General features: G+C 45.3%; 1 long non-coding RNA gene across 2 annotated transcripts; it reads right to left on the reverse strand.

Annotated features, from left to right (window-relative positions):
- Positions 1-7,465: 7,465 nt before the first annotated feature.
- On the reverse strand, positions 7,466-21,911 carry LOC119516942. 2 transcript variants are annotated; one of them, XR_005213412.1, is made up of 5 exons: positions 21,848-21,911; positions 21,410-21,458; positions 20,792-21,040; positions 9,348-9,465; positions 7,466-8,462 (listed from the first exon to the last, which is right to left on the reverse strand). It is a non-coding gene; the product is annotated as an uncharacterized LOC119516942 (long non-coding RNA). The 2 variants fall into 2 exon arrangements; XR_005213413.1 differs by having other exon boundaries at positions 20,792-21,034; positions 21,848-21,881.
- Positions 21,912-23,175: the final 1,264 nt, after the last annotated feature.

Raw genomic sequence — 23,175 nt, forward strand, 5'->3', positions numbered from 1 at the left:
GGTCTGTAGACCCACCCAATGGTCCTTTTCTTAGTCCCTAAGTGTACAATTGGAACTGATATATTTGGATGGGGAGAAACTTCCACCTCAGGTCATGGTCTGTGAGGTATAAAGCTACTGTACTGGGGAAGGCCAAATGGAAACCTCTGAAACTGACTGCCCCCCCCCTCCCTAAACCCAATCAAAGAGAGTAAATAAAAAACAATATCATATCCTGAGGGAGGGGGAGATGGAGAAAATTCACCACCATTAAGTACCTAAAGGAGTACGGGTAGTGGTCCATCTAATTGGATTCTGCAAAAACTGGTTGGATCCTGGAGAATGACTGTTGACTACTGCAGATGTAAACCAAGTAGGAGTCGCAATTGCAGCTACTATTTTAAACATGGGATCATCATTAGATCATATTAATAAAGCCCCAAATACATGTCTGTGACCACAGATTTGGCAAATGCATTCTTTTCCATTCCAAGTAAAATAGAGGGTGAGAAACAGTTTGCATTCTTGTGGAGCGGGCAAAAATATTCATCTACAGTTTGTCTTAGGTCTATAGTAACTCTTCTGTCCTCTGTCATAATATAGTCCAAAGAGCTCTGGATTACATCATTAGATTGATGACATCCTGCTGATTGGTCAGGACAAGCAAGGAGTGGCCAGTATGCTGGAGGCCTGGGTAAGATATGCACTCCAGTGGGTGGCAAGTAAATCTTATGAAGATTCAGGGATCTGTTACTTCAGTGAAGTTTTTAGGAGTCTAAGGAGCAGGGGTATTCCTTCAAAGTAAAAGGCAAATTGTTGCATTGTGCATCCCCTACCACAAAGAAGGAAGCACAGTACCTGCTAGGTTCCTTTGGATTCTGGAGACAATATATTCCATACCCAGGAATATTGCTCAGGCTCATATACTGGGGAACACTGTCAGCTTCGAATGGGGCTCAGAGCAGGAAAGGGTGTTCCAGAAAGTCCAGGTTACTGTGCAATTTCCCCGTCACTTACAATCTGGCAGATCCTATGGTGTTGGAGGTATCAGTAGTGGGAAGAGGCATTATGGAGTTTATGGCAGGCACCAGTGGGGGAATCACAATGCACGCCCCTGGGATTTTGGAGCAAGGCCGTGCCATGCAATCTTCCTCAGAGATTAATACGCCCTTTGAGAATCGGCTTTTGGCATATTACTGGGCTCTGCCAGGGATGGAACACTTGACTGTGAGATACCCAGTGACCATGTGTTCAGAACTGCCTATTGAGCTGGGTACTCTCAGAACTGAAAGGTTATAAGTTGGACAGTTTCAGTCATCATAAAATGGAAATGATACATCCTAGATTGAATTTGAGTTGGACCAGATTGCCTGATGAGTAAGCCACATGAGCAGGTAGCACAGATTACCATGTTACCCATTGCAGTTGCACCATGGCCCCTCCTCCAGTTTAGATCTATGGCTGCATGCAGGATCCCATACAGCTGAAAGAGGAGGAAAAATGCCAAGCTTGGTTAACAAGCAGATCAGCTTGATTTGTAGGAGCAAACCAAAAATGGATGGTAGTTTCACTACAGTTATATTCAGGGAAGGTCATGAAACTCATTGTAGAAAGAAAGTCTTCCTAATGGACAGAGCTGTGAGCAGCACCTGGCCATCCTTTTATGTGGAAGAAGAAGGGGCCAGAAGTTGGAATCTAACCATGTGGATTTACATATGGGAATGGGAACAAAGTATGAAGAATTTTGTAGCGCACTCTAATGTCCACCAGACAGCATTCATCATGGAAGAGGTACTGATCAATCAACCGGACAAAATGACTTGACCAATTGATTTTAGCAGCCTTTGTCATAGGTCTTCTCAGAACCAGCACAATAGGCATATTAATAGAGTGGCTAAGGTGGCAGATATGGAAGCTATCTATGGGTAAAATGGCATGGACTCTCATTGACCAAGGCCAATCTAGCTACTGCTGTCTCTGAATATCAGCAACAGAGCCCCTGATACAGCACTGTTTCTCAAGGCAGCAAGTTGACCACCTGGAACCCTTTCCACCCTGAGGGCCAGTGGTTCATCCTCACAGGGTAGACACTTGTTCTGGATATGGGTTTTCCTTTTCTGCCCACAGAGTCTCAGCCAGCACCACTATCTAGGAACTTATGGAATGCTTGATCCACAGGCCTGGAATCTCGTATACCTTAGCATTCAATTAAGGGACCCATCTCACAGTTAAGGAGGTTCAGGAGTGGGCCCATGACCAAGGGATTCACTATTTGCATCATGTATCACACCATCCTGAGGCAGCTGGACTCATTCCAATGCTGGAATGGCCTTCTAAAGGTGCAACTGAAGTGCCAGCTCAGAAGAAATACATTGAAAGGAAGGCTTGCCATATTTCAGAGTGCAGAGGCCTATACATGGCACCATGACTCCTAAAGGAAGGATGCTTGAATCTGGAAACCAAGGGGTAGAAGCAGAAATGACCCCACTTACCACTCTCAATGACCCATGGAGGGTTTTGGCCTTCCTATTCCAGCAATTCTGGGCTGTGCATGGTTGGAGATTCTGATCCCCAAAGAGGGCACACCCTTGTCAGGAGGCATAGCAAGAGTCCCACTGAACTACAAGTTAAGGTTGTCGTTGGGGCACTTTGGACTCCTTGTGCAGAGGGATCCTGTAGGAGAAAAGAGTCATCATATTGACAGGGGTTATTTGCCCTTAACTAGGAGGTGGGAGTGCTTTTACATAATGGGAGCAAGGAGGAACACATGTTGAACTCGGGTAATCCACTTGGCTTGTCTCCTGATATTCCCTGGCTCCATCGTAACTATGAATAGACATGTGCAGCCACCCCAAAATGAGAAGGTTGTATTTCTCAAACGTTTAGAACCTTCAGGAATTAAGGATTATGGATTAAGTCAACCATCAGGTAAACTGCCAACCCCTGCAAAGGCTGAGTAAGGGAAATTTAGAATGAATAGTGATGGAGGGATGAAGATGCTACAAGTTGCACCAAGAGCACAGATGGGGGCTGTGGTTTATCCCTCTTCTGAGCTTCCCCTCAGTAGGGCTTCCTGAACCTGTGTAGAGACGTAGATCAGCATGGTGCAAGGGGGTGGACTGTGGTGGTGGTAATAAGAATGTGCCTCACAGATTTCTGACTACAGGAGGTGTAAATGACCAAAGGCCCCAGCTGCTGTGCTCTAAAATCCATGACCACGTTTGCACCAAGGCCACAAACTTCCCACAGGCTGCTCCCTGTCAATGACTGAGCACTGCATGTGTGCTAAGACAGGCCAGTTCTTGGGTGACATCCACTGAGTGCTAACTTTGGCTTGAGGATTCCATTAGCCTTGCTGAACATTTCTTAGACTGCATGAACATCTAGGACACTTCCACTCAACTTCCCTTCTCTGTCTCCTTCTCTCAGTTGGGGTCAGACTTGCTTTGGTGCTTGACATGGCTCTCCTAGCTTTCCTGACTGACCTTCCCATTTTTTCCTCACACAAGGTGTTTCCCCTAATATAATCCTTATGTGTTCAGTCCTGTCTTGGCATCTGCTCAATGGTGTGTTGATAAAACAAATCTCCAAAAACAAGAGCTCTGATTTGTAGCATTTGCTGATTCCCTTATATGCAGCTACCATGGCAGATTTCTATCAATGGTTCTTGCAACATTCCTGTATCACTCTCTCGAGCTGGTGCAAGCTGGCTCCAACACACCACTTCATCTGCCTCTGTAGGGTGCACAGCCCTTGACTAACACAGGTGGGATGGACCTGTGGAGGGTCATGTTGTGCTTCAGAATAGGATGAGTCAAAATCTGGGGGAGAAGGGATTCTGAAGATTTTTGGCATTTAACCTCAGTACTGGGGCTTCTTCTTGAAAAGGCTGTATGGTGTCTCTAATACTTTTTCAAACTGAGATCAGCACATGAATTTATAGTAATCGGTCATGTGTCTCATCCTTAATGATGTATCCATCTACAGCTGTACTCATCTGTCTCTACCTCCTTCCATCCATTTATCAACCTGCTTGTCTGATAAACCTTTCAAAAGCAAAACTGATCATGTAAGAACTCCTGCTCAAAAATCTCCAGCAGCTCCCTCATCCTACAGAGGTGTTTCTCAAAATGTGTGGAGCATCATTTTTGGAAAATATTAATAGGTTGCATGAGAATCCAAGGGGAGCATGATCAAACAAGTTTGGGCGACACCAAGTTAAAAAAAGGCAGGTTTCTTTGTGTCAGGACTTACCATTGATAAGTTGATGTGCACTGTAAACTGCCTTTAGAGACTGTGTATTGTTTCTCAAACTTATTTGACTATGTCTCCCTTCCTCTCATTTTTCAGAGCATCTCATGGAACTAGTATGCTGTGGAATACACTATGGAGAGGCTGGATATGCTGCCTTAGAAAATAAAATAAAAAACTCTTTAGTCCAGCATTTAAGGTCTGCCATTGTCAAGGCTTTACCGGCTTTCTAACCTTATTTTCCTTCCTGAACCCTTTGTTCCAGGAATCTGTGCATACCTATGGAAATGCCACTGCCTTTGGTCCTTTCATGTTCTCCCTTCTGTCTCTAATGTCCTTCGCCCTCTTCTTTTCATATTGAAATTCATCTCTCCCTTAAAGCTCAGCTCACTGCCGCTTCTTCTCTGAAGTCTCATCTGAAACCACATGACCTTTCAACATCTCTCTCTATGCTAGTTATCACTCTACTATGTTTTAAGTCATTTGTATAAGTCATTTCTTTCCTGTATTATAAGTTCCTAAAAGGTGTGATCCATGTCAAAATTTTCATCGTTTCCTCCCCAATGCCTAGATTAGTGCCTTAATGTTGTAAGCCCTCACTATGTGTTGAAGGAACGGATTTCTGTCCACACTGACATCCCTATTAGCATAACTTACAAATAATCACACACACACATTCTCATACATTCACATGATCTTTCTACTCTAAATCGTGGTAAATGAAGCCTCTACCAAAGGATATTAAAGAAAGCCAGGATGTTTATTTGCCCCAAAGTGCCACAAAACATTGGGTAGAGATAGCATTTTTCCATAGTGTTAGGTACTTGTTGCATCCGAACAAATCTACCCCATAGACAGATTGACAAAGGGCCCAACCCTGGGGGGCCTCCAGGTAATTCCTGACCTGGCTCCCTGTGCCAGTTTGAATGTATTATGTCCCCCAGAAAAAGCCATATTCTTTGATGCAATGTTGTGGGGCAGACATTTTAGTGCTGATTAAATTGGAATCCTTTGTGTGTTTCCATGGAGATGTGACCCACCCAACTGTAGGTGATAATTCTGATGAGATAATTTCCATGGAGGCCTGGCCACACCCATTCTGCTTGGGCCTCGATTACTGGAGCACTATGTAAGCTCAGACAGAAGGAGCGAGCTTACTGCAGCCAAGATGGACACTTTGAAGAACGCACAGAAGCTGAGAGAGTAGCTGCAGATGAGAGACAGTTTGAAGATGGCTGTTGAAAGCAGACTCTTGCTCTGGAGAAGCTAAGAGAAGACAAACACCCCAAGAGCAACTAAGAGTGACATTTTTGAGGAATTGCAGCCTAGAGAAGAACGTCCTGGGAGAAAGCCATTTTAAAACCAGAACTTTGGAGCAGATGCCAGCCATGTGCCCTCCCAGTTAACAGAAGTTTCCAGACACCATTGGCCATCCTCTAGTGAAGGTACCTGACTGTTGATGCCTTACCTTGGACACTTTATGGCATTAAGACTGTAACTGTGTAACCAAATATACCTCTTTATAAAAGCCAATCCATTTCTGGTGTTTTACATTCTGGCAGCATTAGCAAACTAGAACACTCCCCAAGATCAGGTTTTGGCTGCTGCCTCCCTCCTTCCATTCTTACCCCAGAACACAGCTTCTCTCTGAATGGAGATACAAAAAATTTCCATCTTTCCTACCTGAGAGACAGAGTTGGTGAATGGGGGATTGATCCTCAGCATTCTTGGTCTGACTGCCTTGGGAAGAAGACATCAGCCCAACTGGTTGGTCTTTCTGTTTTCTTCTTCACATTCCTCTCCTGACAGTTACTGTCCCTCTTTCTGCAGGTTAACATTTAACTTGGAGAAAAAAAAATCAGCTACTTAGAATTTTGAACAAATGTTAATCACCAAGAGCAGTCTTAGTAATCTACTTTTAACTTTTCTCCTGAGGTGGGCAAGGCTAATTTAGCTTGTCAGTGGAGTTTCTGTCTGCTATTAACCTCTTCACCTCTCCGTCATTCTTAAGTCGAGTTGCTTTATCTGGGTTTAATTGGATTAGGGTTAGGGTCTCGGAGACTTTCAGATCTGGAAACTTTATTAATATGAGACAATGGAAAACAGACGATTTGGGCATGTGTGTGTCAGTAATTCAATAACTGTCCCACAAGGAAGAATTAAATAGGGTATTAGTGAGATTTGGGATCAGTCTTCCCCCATAGGGATTTCTTTTAGGTCCAAAATTGCTCTTTGTCTAGGAACTCCTTGGAGAGGAGAGTATAGACATTTCTGGTATTCTTTTTTTTTTTTTTTTTTTTTTTTTTTCCCTTTTTTCTTTTCTAGGAATGAAAGAAGAAACATTGGTGACTCACTAGGGAAAGAAGCAGTATGGTAAGACAGAAGCAGTGTGGGGTGGTGAAAAGCACCAAATGTTATACAGTTGGTAAAAAGTAGTATAACAATTTGTGGTCTCTACAGCTAGCCTTTGTCATAAACAAAAGTTGGACTATAAAACATGCTGGGACGTTGGCAACAGCCTTAGGAGAAATGGTCAGGCCTTTCAAGACACAGGATTCAAGAGGACATGAAGGACTCAGTTGTAGATGTCTTCTGAGAAGGGAGGATGTGGGAAAAAGATGCTAATCTCATGGGTTTGAGTCCAGAAATAAAATATTCTACCAGGACCTCCATCACACAGCTCATGCATTGTACAACTCCAGGGGTCCCATTCATAGGATAGTGGTGTTTGTGAAGGTATTCCCTGGCCAGCACCTTTTTCTGGATGAGTGCCCCTCCCTCCTATCCACAGTTCCCATGGGCACTCTATGCATACACCTGTATTAATCAGGGTTCTCTAGGAAACAGAACTGACAGGAGATATATTTATGTATGTGTGTGTGTTTGTGTGATATATATATATATATATATATATGTATGTATATATATATATATAATGTAAATATTATATTTTATAGGAATTGGCTCACATAACTGTTGGGATGGGCAAGTCCAAATTCCATAGTACAGGCCATAATCTCAGAACTCCCATGAAGGTTTTCTATGAATTCTCCGGGAGAAGCTGGCTGGGTGAAGTAGAGATGGAAATTCTCCCTTTTGACTGCTGAAATCATCACTTCTCCTTTTAAAGTCTTCAAATGATTGGATGAGACTTCTTTCATTGTTGAAGACAATCTCTTCAGTTGGTTGTAGATGTAATAAGCCATAGGTGCAATCAACTTACTAGTGACTTAAATCTATGAAATAGCCTCACAGTAACAAACAGGCCAGTGTTTGCTTGATCAAACAATTGGACACCATAACATGGCCATGTTGACACATGAACTTAACCATCACAACATCAAACTCAAACTTGATCATTTGGGGTATTCATTCCTTTGATCAAAGTGATTTTCCCAGGGTTGAGCATCTGACCTAAGCTGGGCTATAAAATATAAATCCTGGGAAATATCAACGGCTATGTTTCTTGCTGTTGGACATAAGAAGCAGAAGCCAGTTTGCAGAAAGAGAGAAAAATTAAATGTGTGCAGAGGGGAGCAGAGACAAGAGAATCAAACAAAGATGTCTGAGTCTCTGATGCATAGCTAGATTCTAATACAGAGTTGCATGAGACAACACATTCCTCTTAGCATTTAAGCTGGTTCAGATAAGGTTTCTGTCATTTGCAATCACAAGAGTTCTGAATAATATGTTAGAACTTAGAATCAGGTATGTGAAAGTACTGTTATTTCAAGCGGTTCATCAGATTTGGAATAGGAGTCTTCTGGAGGTTAATCCTAGTTCCCAGGAGCTGGAGGCATGCAAGATGGAGGAAAATTTCAGAGACCCAAACAAAGAAGAAGAGTTTGAAGGTATGAGCAAATACAACCAGGTAATAGGGATATACATGATAATCAGTGTACATGCAGGTGACCAGGGCACAACCTGATATAAATTTAGGATAGCATGTCTTCATCCACTGGTGGGTAAGGGCCTCCTGGTGCCCCTCCATATGTCAAGATTGCATCAGAATCTGCAAAAGTGATGTCAGAGTTCACAGGTAGGTGAAGCTGTGGAAGGTGGAGGCTCACAGGTTTCACTCTTGGGGACAGTGCTTTGGTTTCAAGGCATTCCATGTACCTCCTTCCAGAGATCCCATCAAAGGCAAAGCACAGTCATCTCAGAGAGCAAACTGAACATGTTTCCCATGATTCCAGCAAAGTAAATAGTGTTTCCAAGAAGTCTTCCAAGCCCTGGAAGTATAGAAAGTCCAATAGCTATGAGTTCTACTCCACTGGGAAAATGAAGTCTGTATCCACTAGAATGAAACTTGGGGTGGAAATCTGGGGCCCCACAGTAGTTTACAAGATCAGCTCATCTAGGGCAGCTCTTTTCCTGCATGTGATCTGGCCCCAAACTTTTTTCTGCTGTGTTGTCATTATACCTATTCTCAGTTCAGCAAAACTTTCTCACCTCTGTGATGGTGATCCTGCTAATCTTCCACCCCACCCCACTCCAAATCCCACCTGCCTCTTGAAGTCTCCCTCATCCTCTTGTTGGAATATGTTTCTCTTTCACTGGAACTCTTTTGCATTTTTACTGTCTCTCTTATATGGCACTGGTCATATTTTGCTTTGTCATACTTGTTTATGTATTTGTCTTATCTTCTCTACTGAACTGTGAGCTCATTGAGGGCCAGGAGTGAGTCTTATTTAGCCACATATCTCTCTTGGTCCACCTAAGCATTTGAAACATGAGGTTTCAATAAATATTTGTTGAAAAAGTGAATACAGGGGTGGCTGAGAAGGTTTGTAATTAACAGTAAGAGAAATTAGCACAGAATGAAATTAAATACTATGTCCCACACTCAAATCTGTTTCTTTCATACACAATTTGGTCTTTGTATTGGAACAAACAACAGTCACTACTATGACCATATCAATCCTGTTATTTCTGCTGCACAGATGTTATTGTTTCCAAGAATAACTTTCCACAAAAGCCTTGTTATCCCCACTCCTTACACACATACACATAGCAAAATAAGCCTGGAGGTTCCTAAAGACTTCCTAGAATTAGAGTGGGGAATGTTAGGAAGATGCTCCTGGCAAATGGCCACATCAGTGATTGTGAAATTGTACCTGGAGGAGGCCTTGGAGATGCTGAGCCAGGACTCATCTTGCAGGCCGTGCACGGAGCAAATGACAGCCCTGGCTTCCAATTTGGAATCCGAAGGAAGAGAAGGAGTTGTTCCTGTGTCTGAGGAGGGATGGAGCCCAGAGAGAGAAATGGTCAGTGAACATTTACTGAGCACTTACTCCATGCTAGGTATCAGGTTAAAACCTGCTGTCTGTACAGTAACCATCAACCACATGTAACCTCTGAGCATTGAAATGCAGCTACTGCAACCAAGGAACTGACTTTTTTTAAAAATTCAATTTTATTGAGATATATTCACATACCATACAATCATCCAAAGTGTACAATCAGTTGTTCACAGTACCATCATATAGTTGTGCATTCATCACCCCAATCTATTTTTTGAACATTTCCCCTGTACCAGAAAAAGTGAAAATAAGAATAAAAAATGAAAGTAAAGAACATCCAAAACAACCCCCCTCCCACCTTATTTTTCATTTAGTTTTTGTCCCCATTTTTCTACTCATCCAGCCATACACTGAATAAAGGGAGTGTGATCCATAAAGTTTTCATAATCACACTGTCACCCCTTGTAAGCTACATTGCTATACAATTGTCTTCAAGAGTCAAGGCTACTGGGTTGCAGATTGATAGTTTCAGGTATTTACTTCTAGCTATTCCAGTGCATTAAAACCTAAAAAGGGCTATCTATATAGTGCATAAGAATGCCCACCCCTTTTTGGTCAAGAAGATGTTCTCAATCCCACGATGTCGGGTCCAGATTCATCCCCTGAAGTCATATCCTGCATTACCAGGGAGATTTACACCCCTGGGAGTCAGATTCCACGTAGGGGGGAGGGCAGTGAGTTCACCTGCCGAGGTGGCTTAGCTAGAGAGAGAGGGCCACATCTGAGCAACAGAGAGGCACTCAGGGGGAGACTCTTAGGCACAATTATAAGCAGTTTTAGCCTCTCCTTTGCAGTGATGAGCTTTGGAACTGACTTTTTAATTCTTAATTTAAATGTAAAAACAGATACTGTATTCAGTTATTTGGAAATTTTAAAGAATGGTTGGAAGTAACTTGAGTATGTGAATTTACTTTTTTGACTATAAATTTTATGAAATCTAAATGCAAATCAAGTATTGCTGATGAAAGCTTAGTATCAGAATTGAGATGTGCTGTAAATGTAGAATATACATCAGATTTTGAGGATTTAGTATGACTTAAAACAATGGTAAATATCTCAATAATTTTTATATTGATTGCATGTGGAAATTGAAATATTTTGGGTATAGTGGGTAAAGTAAAATGTATTATTAAAATTAATTGCACGTGTTTCTTTTTACTTTTATAAATGTGCCTACTAGAAAATTAAAAATTCCATGTATGGCTTGCATTCTATTTCTATTGAATAGTGCCTTGTGCTATGCTGAATATTTTTACATGTATTATTTCATGTAATCCTGGTAGCAACTCTATGAAGTAGATGCCATTATTATCATCACCCTTCCATAGAGGATGCTCAGAGCATTTTAGTAACTTATCCAATGTCACATAGTCTAGTGATGGAGCCAAGAATCAAACAGAGGTAATCTGATAATCCCACTTCCAGTTTTAGCTACCATGCTAGATTTTCTTCAGGGCTGGAGGCCTGAGCACACAGAGCCTTTTGCCTGGGTGTCAGAATCACAAAGGGCCTCATATTTAGACTTTTTAAAATATTTTGGGAGGATGCTATATATACAGCATAGGTACACTGACACAATTGAAAGAAGATATTAATCAAATAAATATATATTAATTAAATATAAACAAAGACATGTACTATAATTTTTGTGACCCTGCTTTGATATTTATTAATTTTTGATATTCTAGAAGCTTCAAAAAAAAAAAAAATGGAAGAGACCAAGTCCCTCCAGGCTTCTGAGAGGCCTTGGGACCACATTAAATAATTTTCCAAGCTGTTTCAAATGCTGTCTTGGATAGTTTTTAGTCAATAGTATGATGAGTGACTCAGGAATTGGATAAGACAGGCTTAAACACAATAGGGATGCACTTTGGGCTTGGAGAAAGATCACGCTAGTAGCCTTTCATCTTCTGCTGTTGCTATTAATTGTCCACATGGAGGTGGCAAGATACTGAGGTAGAAGGGGGAGAATGGAAAGAAGAGGAGGACATTTGACATTTTCCAAGTCAAAATTTTCCAAGAGGCTGGTGGGGATCTGTGCAGGCAGTTTCTGTATTTGCTGCACTTGCACTAAAAACCTAATAACATGTTTTGCTTCTTGCCCTACAACAACTTGCTCACGAGTCCTGGCTTTGCAATTGTTTGAAACATAGGTGACTGTGGGGGTGAGACACAGGACAGGCAAACTTTGATTGGAATGTTACGATGGGAGGGTTCTGGTTAGACAATGGAAGAGCTGACTGAAGAGAGAAGTGTGAACAAATTCAACCCTGGAAAGTGCCAAAGTCAAGCTTTGTCCCATTCCTATTTTTGCCTGGGGCTAGACCTGAGTCTACTTTGGGTAGCTGCGGTGAATTGGGTACTTTGTGTATCACATAGTCCAGTATATAGTCAAAGGATTAATTAAATATCCTTCGTTGAAACCATGAAATCAGAGTTCACAATTATGCAAAGTAACGTGAAAGGGCTACCTTCAAATTTGCTAAAACATGGTGGCTTTAACCTACAGTGATACTTATTTATCATGCAAAAATCACAGGTATCTCTTTTAAAGGCTCAGGATGCTTCTATTTGCCTTCAATTGGTACTTGTATAATGTAAGAGCTTGGAGAGGCAGAGAATTAATTTTGGATTCTGTTAATGTGTTTCCTTTTAAACTATGTCATATGTATGTGCTTGAAAGGATAGCTAGTGTTGTGTTTGGAATGGAAGGGTGATGACGCTATCCTCACATAAAAAGTGGAGAAGTTGATGCATTCTGACTTCCCTCCTCTAGGTGCCTTTACAAGAAACTCCTTCAGAATTTCACTTGTTATGTAAATGATTCTTCTAAAATGTAAATATCTCTGGGAAAGTTAAGAGTCTGTTTAAAGCAATTCACATATTAGTGTGAAATGGTTTAGCCTTACTGTTTTTCTCTTAACCCCTCTTGAACTTCCGAGAACACAGACGTCTTTAAGGGGCTGGGGAGAGGAAGAGTAGAAGGAAACAGAAGTTGATGATTATTATGATTATGACATTTAGGACATACCCCAGTGGGGAAGACTTTGAATGAGATGTAAATTGGAGGTGGGGAAGGGGGAAATTTGAGAATAAGGGCCACTAGAAAGTAAAAGGAAGGAAGATGGCAGGGTTCTAAAGAAGAGTTTTTCATTCTTAGAAATTACATCTAGGGCTGGGCATGGTTTTGTACTCTCTTTACCACGAGTGACCTATTTGAAAATAAAACTCCACATGTCTGGGATAATTTAAGTAGCGGATGAGGAGAGGAGTTGGGATGAACCAGAAACATTTTTAAGCTCCTTCCTTCCCTATGATGCCACTCATCTGTTGCCCAAGAGGCCTTAATGCATAATTGTAGCTTTTCTGCAGGAAAAGCAGAAGAACAGCTGCTGCTAATTTAATTACATCCAATTTGGATGGTATTTATTGAGCCTTATGTGTAAGGCACCTTCTTAACAATGTCCCAACTTACCCAACACTCACCACCCACTCCCCCCTACGAAAAATCTGACCACAGGATTCCCAGGCCATCATGAAAGCCTCCAGCCTGGCTTCATCAGAATGGGCCCAAGCTTCCAGCCGGCAATGGGAGGCCTCAGCTGAAGCCAGCTGCTCTGTTTTGTTTTCTTTCCATTCGATTCTGATGCTGACACTGTGCAGGTTGCTATAGAACTGCTAGACATAGATGTAAGGGTACATTACAGCATCTAAAGGATTGTTTCGAAAATGAGGGAAGGAGGGGAAGCACTCAAAGAAGGATCTTCCTGCTGTCGTTATGATCTTTACTTTTATTTTCCTGTTTCCGGTGGACCAGTAATGGGAAGTTCTTGCTTCCATATATCAGTGAACCCAGAGCACACAAATAAGACGAGCAAAAGAATATCTTTTTTTTTAAAAAAAAAAAAAAAAAGCTTTTGCCCCCAGTTGCGTCAGCTCTGCATGGCCGAAAGGAAAAGCAGGAAAGAGCATGTGGTGAGAGGCAGGAGCAGTTTCCCGGGCATCTGTGGGGGAGGAGGTGAGAGCTTCCCTCCCCTCATGATCTCTGAACATGGTGCCTTTCCCAAATAGCTTTTTTCGAGTTTCCCTCCTAGAAATGTGGAATGATGCCGTCAGGTGCTCCGTGTGAGTCCATGGTGCTCCGTCCGTGTAGTGGGTTTAAGGTGGTGTGCTCGGATTATACCAGGGAGGTGAGGAGGAGAGTGGGCAGGGGGGAGGGGAGCCCGGATCCCGCGATGCTGCCCTTTCTTTTGACGGAAAAAATGCTACTACAAAAACGGCTGCAGGAAAAGAAAGCTCAGAGGGAGTAAAGAGTGAGTGAGAAAACGCGAATTTTCTTTTTTTAAAAAAAGGAAATTATTTCCTTCAACTGCAAAGAAGACATTTCCTTCAAAAGGGGAAAAAGCCTTAAAGAAATCTCCCCCAACTTGGCTAGTGCTGGGCTAAGAAACAAACAAAATGACTGATGTGCCAAATAAATCATCTGGGGTAGGGGAGAGAGTTTGAATAGGCAAAGGAAAAAAAGCAACAGCCAGGCATAGCGTTCACTGATTCCAGCAGAGGCAGTGAGCAGCAAGGGGCCTGGGCTATGGGATACATAATTGGCTAACGAATAATAAAGCCAAAATTGGATATTAACAGCAATTAGTTTCTGTAGAGGCATTGGGGAAAAGAACTGCAGAAAACCCCACTGGGCCCTAAGCTGAAACAATCTGAAATTAAACCAGTGTCTCAATTAAATGGGGATAAATATTGCCACATCAATCTGTGTAAGAGTGGGAGGGGGATGAAGCTACGCCTTCCCCACCCCCCACCCCCACCCCCCATCCCCCATGAAGTCTAGGTGCCCCTGCCTGTGTGTCAGAAGCTTTGGGGGGTACAATCTTTGTCAGGCACTTTCTGGGCCTTTGCAGGCTAACTGGGCCTCCTGTTCTCAGGCACATGACCTTGAGACCCAGGCTCTGAAGGTTATTTCCGGGCAATGCCTGTTAACCCAAAGGAGTCTTCTTCTCTTCGCACCCTGGGCTGGAATGAGGAGGGCCCAAAACAGGAGGAAAAGGAAGACATTTCAGATCATTTTTAAAAAGAGAGCATGCCCTGTCGATGGGAATGGCTGCATCTCTTTCTGCCTTAGAAGGGACTGAGGCTTGGTGGTTCAAGAAGACAGGAAAAGCATCTCTGCCTCTCTCATTCAAACCAGTTTCCAAGCGGCTCCATTCCCTCTGGCAGGATCTGAGACTAGCGCTAAGGCTGAAGGAGAAATGTGTTGTTTTTCTTCTGGGTTCAGGATTTTGTGGGTGTGTGTGGCTTCTTCAGCGGGTGTTGTGAGGGTGGGGGAGGGAGGGCGTTGGGGGATAGTGAGGCCCTGTCGCCGAGGGTCAGTGAAGTTGCTGGGAGATGCCCCGCTCCTGGAAACAGGCATGGTGGGGACTGAGTTGGGTTGGCTGGGCCGGCGTAAAAAGAGTCACGAGGATGGACTGAGGCGAAAATTCTCCCTTTCCCCCCCAAAAAAACCCACCCCTAAAGCTCTTTCACCAGCTCTCTGCTGATGGAGAGCCAAGGGAGGGGCCGAGAAGTGATTTTTCCACGGCAGGTTCCTCTCCCAACCTAGCCGTCCTTCTCCTTCCTGCTGCGCTCGCCTGCTTCTCTTTCCCGCACACTCTAAGGCCCCAGGGTTTCCAGGGCGCGGGACGAGGTCGTCTAGGCGGGGGGTCTGGGAGTGGACGGAAAGAAGGCGGGAGGAGGATGAGGGGAGAGGATGCTGGGGACCGAGGGACCGACGTGAACCGAGCTCCTGGCCCTCCTCACGCAAAGGAAGCGCGCGGTGAGCCCTCGGGGAAGGGCTGGGAGTCTAGGCCCAAGGCCTGCGGCTCGGAGGGCGCGGGGATGGTGAGGGGAGATGACATTTCCTTCTGAGAAGTCGTTTGATTTGGCAAGTCCTGTCCTTCGGAGCTGAAGACGCCGCCCTGACTCGGCCCCCATTCCTACCCCCGCTTCGGTAATAATTTCTGACTCTGGCCGTCGAGTGTCCACAAGACGCTAGAGCGAAACTGAGGGAACGGAGGTGGGCGGAAAAGGGAAGCAAGTGGAACCATCCAGCGCGGGTTGGTGGTCCCGCCACGGCGCCTGAGCCCTGCGCCTCCCGGGCCTCGCGCCCGCCGGGGACACGCAGCACCTGTGGACCTCGGCCTGTGGCGCATCCTGGAATTGGACTGAAAACTAATCTCGTCTCTACCGGCCCCTCGGATTAGTCCAAAGCTCTGGGAATTGCGGAATCCCCATCCATCCTCCGACCCCAAGTTTTAGGGGCCCCAAATCTTCGTGATTCGGGGGGAAAAAAAAAAGCCGGGGAAACGGGAGCAAAAAGAAAAAAGAAAACCAGCGCTTGTTAATCCTCGTCTTGCTCAATTGAGATGTCTCGGGTGCATTATAAGAAAAGATAAAAGAAAAATCTTCATTCGCATTGGAAAACTGGTCACTAGGAAGCCGTGGATGAGGGTTCGCTGCAGCGGGGAAAGCGCGGGGCCACCGCGCGGAGGCCGACCTCGCAGAGCCGCCGCACGGGGCAAAGACGGACAGACTCGCCCGCCTCTTGGTGAAGAACTGTCTTGAAAACGTTTCACGAAGTAGAAAAATGAACTTCCAGCAAAAATATTGCCTCCTAGGCCCTAGGTCACAATATTTTCTATGTTCAGGCAACACATAGATTGGATTTTAATTTAAAATAACCCCCTTTCACACTTTGATTTTGAGAGGAGAAAGCACCTATTTATTCTCGAAGTTTATTTTGGGGGTGTCTGTAGTCGTGACCCAGGCCCTCATTTCTTGGGAACCTTTCCATTTAAAGGGAGAAAGGATAAGAAAATGAGAAGACGAACCCACTGAGAGTTGCTGGTACTTCATTTTTGACCTGGAACATTTCTCGCTCAATAAGGCCTGTTTTTTTTCAGGTCATCTAAATTTGGTGCTTGCAGATCTTCACTCCGGCTCTGGCACAGACCCGCAAACTGTAGCACAAAACAGTGCATATTGCCTCCAATATATCTCATTTGAAGTGCTTTTCCTTATTCTAGTTCTACGTAGATGCAATTATGTTTTCTTCTTTTTTTTTTTTAACTGAAGTAAAATTTAAAATTGACTAGGAGTTTGGCAAAAAAAACCCAATGAAAGAATTGTAGATGGGATTTGGAAGAAAAAAAATCTTTATTAGATATCACGATTCTCATCGTTGTTATTATTGACATACTCATCTCCGTGAGTCAGCCAGTCAAACCTCAAACACATACAGCCAGCACAACCCCTCAGTCAGCCCATGTTGACTCATGAGGCTCTAAAACCACCCACAGAGTCGATGAGGAAGGGGAGGCTCCATCTGTCCCAGGGAGAACGCTTTGCAGCTGCCCCCAGAGGACTCTATTCTAAGGTTAGAAAAAAAAGGGGTGGGGTGGGGTGGGGAGGAGTATTATGTAAGTTCAATAGAGGGAAAGAGAAAATCATTTCTCTTTGGAGACAGTATGGATGGATGGATGGATGTTTTTTGTGGTTAAATGTCTTCCTATAAATATTAGCCATGGATATGGTTATGTGAGAAAATGTATGCATATATGTGTATTTATGGGCATATGTCTGCTGAGATCATACCCCTCCCCCAAACACTTATTTCTCAGGCTAAGGCTCTTCATGCATCAACAAAAGCTCCCCTCCCCCACTTTGGTAATAGAAGGAACTTAAAATGAGTTTACCTTTGCCTCTGTTAAAGGATCAGTTTCTTTTCCATTTAAACAGAGATTTGGGCCATCTCTGGCAGGGGGAATAAGAATATTATCAATTTTTTCCTTTGAAACATTTCTAAATCTATCTTAAAGTATCAGGTACAATAACCTTAAAAATTTATGAGCTTGGTAGGAGTTCAAGAAATATGATGACTATAACGACGGTGGTGTATGCAAACCGATGGGAATCTTCTTAACTATTCAGTCAGCACTTCCTTCAACTCATTCACTTTATTTATATTTCCTTCAAAATATTTATTAACAATTATAATAAAATTGAGATAAAATCAAATAACATTAAAAATATTTTTCCTTCATTTAAGCCGTAGAATGTATTTACAGGGGATTAAATAGATGGATAGGGGAGCAGATGATGTTGAGAGTTAAGGAAAGGCTTTGAAGGAGCAGAAATCTGTAAGAAGTTTTCTTGCATAAATACTGCTGAGCATATATAGGACCCAAATAGAGAGGAAGGGGAAAAGTTAGGGCTGACCATCACCCCATGTACCTTGGTGAGCAAAGAAGGAGCCTCAAAATTTCACAAGGGGCGTGGGCCATACATCTTTTTGCCATTTTCAGCTATTAAAGCCCCACATGAAAACACATTTTGTAATGAGACCTTGTGAACACAGGAAAATACCCACACTGATGCACACAGACCCCGCAAACCCAGAACACTGCCACACGTAAAGCTTTCTGGAACAAGAGTTTACATAAGTAATTAAAAAAAAAACAAAACAAAAACAAAAACAAAAAAACAACGCCCCTCCCATCATGAATTCTCCTTACAGGCCTTGTCTATGGTGCCTGTGGTTTAAGCTCTCAGGGAGAAGTGTGCTAGGTTTCCACTTAAAAGGGGCATTACTCCGGGAGGCATCTGGAAATTTCACCGGAGGGCACATGGAGGGCACATCAGCAAAGGGTACATCAATGTCTGAAGGAATTAAGGGAAAGCAATTACTGAGAAGAGGCTCACTAATGTGGACAATGTGGGGCAATGGGTTTGGTCATCAGAGGCTTAAACCATACCTAAAAGAACCTCAGAGAACCCTTCTCAATTGAAGAGAGAGGGGAGAGGTAAAGGGTTTTACATCCCAGTGAGGCACAGTACCTTGACTGCTTTCCATTTTATGAACATCAGGAGGACCCTATTTTCAAGGGAGGTATATTTTGGAGGCAATGACTGCCGGTGCCTCTTAGGACAACCTTTGCTAAGGCTCAGGAGTGAGAGAAGCTGCTTTCCCTTTCTGTTCTACAGCCAGTTATGCCTTCTTGGACCTGAGGGGGAGCATAATGCCTGCAGTTTGCATGATGTATACTGCACCCTTTTTTCTGCAAGGGTAAGCAAGTCATGGTATATTTCAGCAGACCCAGAAGAGGTTCTGGGAGTGGCTAGGCGGGGTGCAGCACATGTAACCTCAGCCTTTCTGCCTTCAAACACCCTCTTAGGAGGGCAAATGAAGAACCTAAAATATAATAATTTCACAATAATTGGCACATAGGAGGTACCCAATAAATATCTGTGAGGAAATGAGGTTAGAGAGGAGAGTGGGTACAGGGTATTGATTCATGGTATCACTGAATACTTATTTAGTGGGCTAGACTGAGGCTTTGGAGAGGCAAGAGGTCCTGAGTAAGCTGCAACTGAGACTTTTTAGGCCCTTGATTATTGTGTCAGGAATCAAATTAAACTGGGACTACAGACCCTTCACTACACACTCCTAAACACACCTATGGCCTTGGACTTGCAAATACAGGCCTCTGTTTGGGTGGGGGAAGGGATACAACAGCCTTCCTGGGTAGGAAGATCTGGTGCCTGGCCTCCTTTCTCTCCTGCTTCGTCTCTATCTACTTCAGGGACCTGCCCCTCCTCCATTTTTCCACCTGGAAATGAATGAGTTTAGGTCTTGCCACCATCCACTGCAGCTTGGGGGTTGTGACAGAGCAGGAGATGGGACAGGATCTGCAGTAAGAGGGGGTTTTCTAGGACCAGCTGCTGTGCTAGGTCTGGTGATGAGAGGGAAGGCATGATTTGGGGCACAGGTTGTTCAAGATGAGGGAGGTTTAATCCTTTCCAGTCCCTGACTGCCTCTTTCATAATAGGCTTTCACCAGACCCCCCGCCCTGTGCACATTCTGTTTTTCCTTCTGAAGGGAGGGTGCATCCCTCCCTCCAGTACACACAGGCTATTGCGCCTCTCCCTTCCTCTGCATCTCCTGGATCTCTGCCTGAAACTGCAATAACAGCCGCAATGAGGAAGTGAGGCGTTCCTTAGAGCCGTGGCCTTGCCTTCAGCCTTGAAAGAGCTGGTGAGCCCTCCAGGAGCTTGTACCTTCTTCCCCACATAGCCCAATGACTCCCTTAAGCCCATCAGGTGCCTACAGCTCTATTGCAAAGGGTGGCAAACAGCTACCCTCTCCCTTCCATCGGCTATCCCCAGCCCTCAAGTCCAACACAATACATCCGCAGTCCAGGCCCCGGCGCAGTCGGCCAGTCTTTTAAATGCCAGATTATTTTTAAAGGGCAAACCAAAAGCTAAACCCAGAACAAAAACACAGCCACGGAGGAAGGGACCGACCCACATATGATGCACCCCGAGCCCAGAGTGCACACAGAAGCACTCCTCCATGTGCTCACAGACAACACCCCCCTAACCCCCCCCACGCATCTGTGCATACACAGATCTGTGCTTCCATCACAGAATCAGCTTCTGTTTTTCTCCCCAAGTCTCCATGTTTGCATCTCTGAGCCCCTGTCTTTTATGAGTTACACACCTCCCCTCCCCAAGGGCTCAGATTCCGTACAGCCCGGCCAGCGGGAGCCCGAGACCCCTCCCGTCCCGGAGCCGCAGCGCTGAACTCTGCGGAGGGCGCCTCGGCTCCGTCGCTCCTTCCTTGGCGGGCCCTCGCGGACAGACGGTGCTCAGCCAGCCCCATTCTTGGCATTCACCGCGTGCCTTAATTGTATGGACATTTAAATCAAGGTCCGCTGTGAACACGGAGAGAGAGGCCTGTCTCCTGAGGAAGGAAAAGAGGGAGGAAAGGAGGAAGGAAGGAAAGTGGAAAGAAAGGAAGGGGGGGAGAAGATGGAATGAGAAAAAGGGAAAAATAAATAAAAAGCCTTGCGTGTGCGTGCGCACTGACAGCGGGGGGAGGGATGGGGGTGGGAGGAGTGCAGAGAGAAAAGGACCACAGCATCCTCCCTACCGCAGCTCCCCCAATCACACAGACAATGAGATAACAGCAACGTCTTCCAAAGGCTCTTTGTTCTCCCCCATCCTTTCGCATCCAGGCTTTTTCCTGCAAAGCGGAGGGGGTGGAGTGTTGGGGGGTGTGGGTGGAAGTGGGGGACGGAGGGGTTCCTCCCGCGTGTTAATTACCCGAAGTACCCTTGCCCCTCTCTCCGCGCCTTGCCTTCCCTGCAGCTCCAGACAATGAAAAAACACCACCAACCCCACCTCGCCCCAGCGCAGCAAACCCTACTCACCCATTTCGCCCCCAGCTCAGCCCAGGAAACGGAGGGGGGCAAGGAGGGGGAAGAAGAGGGTAAGGAACGAGGAGGGCAGCAGGGGCTTGGCGGCGGCTGTCAGGGCAGGGCGCGCGGCCGCCGCCTTCACCTAAACAGCTGAGTCCAGGCGCAGCCTGGCCGGGCGTGCCGCAAGGGGCGAACGGCGGCTGTCCGGGCCCGGGATCTGGGGAATCAGCCTTCCGGAACTCGCCTGCTGCAGTCCTTTAGCTCAGGTCCCAAGTGGTGACGGGGAAAAAGGAAAGGAAAAAAAAAAAAGGAAAAAAGAAAAAAAAAAACAACATAAGAGCGAGGCCCATCTGGCCCCTCACCAGCTTTGTCAAGTCTTGCATACGCTAAAATGCTAATGACCTAGATAGCTCATGCAAAATGCAGCAGGGAGGGAGGGAGGTGGGAGGGAGGAAGAGAAAGAGAGAAGGGGAGAGTGAGGGAGGGGTAGCGGGGGAGACTGGGGGGAGGGAAGGAAGGAGGGAGGAGAGAGAGAGAGACAGACACACAGAGAGAGAAAATATATATATGACTTCGGAACACCCCTACCACTCTCTACTCGCCCCCCACCCCACTGTCAATGGGCTTTACCTGGTAAAGAGTGGGCGTAGATTTAAAAGGTCACTCTTGTATAATGTGGCTGGATCCCCGGGTCAAAAAAAAAAAGGGAGGGGAAGAGGGACAGAAGATTAGAGTACTCAAAGCCAAACGGACAATAAGACATTATTTTAAGCCCCTTCCCTCCATATCCTCCTCTCTCTCTCCACTCTGTTTACACACAAATTCTGTCGCCTTCTTATGCATGTACATGGACCCCTCAATTTCTCAGGGACCACTCTCCGGATCCACAGGGACCCATATTCTCATCCTCAGCAAAACTCATCCTGTCATCCTATCAACCCGAGCAAACAAACAAACAAAAACAAAAAAAAATCCCACAAAATCATTAAACAAACAAACAAACCAAACCAAACCCTCCAAAACAACCGTCTCAACCGCAATCCCCTCCAGCTGGCCCATCCCACTCACCTCGGAGGAGAGGCAGGGGAGCAGGAACGCCAAGTTAAAACCACCTGGATCTCCCACGATGCAGCTTCCCTTCCCGGAAAAAAAAAATAAACCCTCCCGACAATGACATTGATAAAGCATGCCAAAAGGATAAATAAAATTAAGTCCCGAATACCCTTAGAGGTCAGCACGCCGCGCGGGTGCCCTTCGGAGGCGGAGTGACTTGTGTTCCGGAGCCTGCGCTCCCTTGCTTCCCTGCTCGCCCAGCCCAAGGTGCTTAGTCCGGGTGTCCACACAAGGTCTTCATCGTTTTGTTCTTTTTTTTAGAGACTGGTCTCAGTCCTCAGAGTTTCAGCCAGACCAACGAAAGGCAATTGATCTGCTGGAATAAAAACGATCAAGATAATACACATGCAGATGAACAAGGATGGGAGGTGGAGAGGCGAAGGAAACCTGAATCTAGCGAGCGGCCGTCAGGGTCAAGCCCGAATTGCTTCCTTCGCTGGGGTAAGGGGCGGGCGGCGAGAAAACGCTGGTGGTCGCTCCACCTGGCAGGAGGAAATGATACCCATGATAAGCAGCATCATGATGATGGTCATGAACGTGATAAAAAATTCAGCATCTCCCTTTGGTGAACCAGAGCATGCGTGCAGGAGGGACTGCACTGCTGGCGGCGGCGGCCGGGGGAAAGGAAGGGAGCGCAGGAGGCAAAGGTTGTGGAGGCAGCACCGTCAGATGAATAATAATAACGCGCAGCGCAAGTTGCGGTTCAGCCAGGAAATCCAACCCTTAGCGTGAACTCGCGTCGAGTGCGGATTGCAGGGGATGGGGAAGAAGGAGGAGGGAGAGAGGGGGATGGGGGGTGGGTGGGTGGAGAGGAAGGCAGAGAGGGACAGAGGGAATTTGGAGCCTTTTAATTTATCCTTACCAAGCCCTAATCTCGTTCACTGTCCTCTTTAGGTGAGGTAGATCTCCTTTTAAAAAAATTATTATTCCTTTAACGGATTATTCAGCTAAAAGAAGCCACATCTGCTGACTGTACCGAAAACAAGAGGATTAGGAGCCTGTCCACAGAGCCCGGCCCGCAGCCCCCCACCCCCTCTCTGCACCAGCACACGTCATTCTCACTGCCCCCGGGTACCTCCCTCTCCTTCTTGCTCAGGAAGAGCAGTGCCAAGGAAAATGCGGATTTGGGGAAAGTGAGAAGTGGGAGCGCTCGGAAGAGCGGCAAAGCAAAGGTGATTCGCACCCCCACATTTCCGTTTATCCATTTCTGTCCTGGGAGCAGGGCGCGCTTTCACCGTGCCCACACACGCGGCATCTGCAGTGGTCCATGCCTTTCGCCCCTT

This window comes from Choloepus didactylus, chromosome 20, assembly GCF_015220235.1.
Source record: "Choloepus didactylus isolate mChoDid1 chromosome 20, mChoDid1.pri, whole genome shotgun sequence".
Taxonomy (NCBI): Eukaryota; Metazoa; Chordata; class Mammalia; order Pilosa; family Megalonychidae; genus Choloepus; species Choloepus didactylus.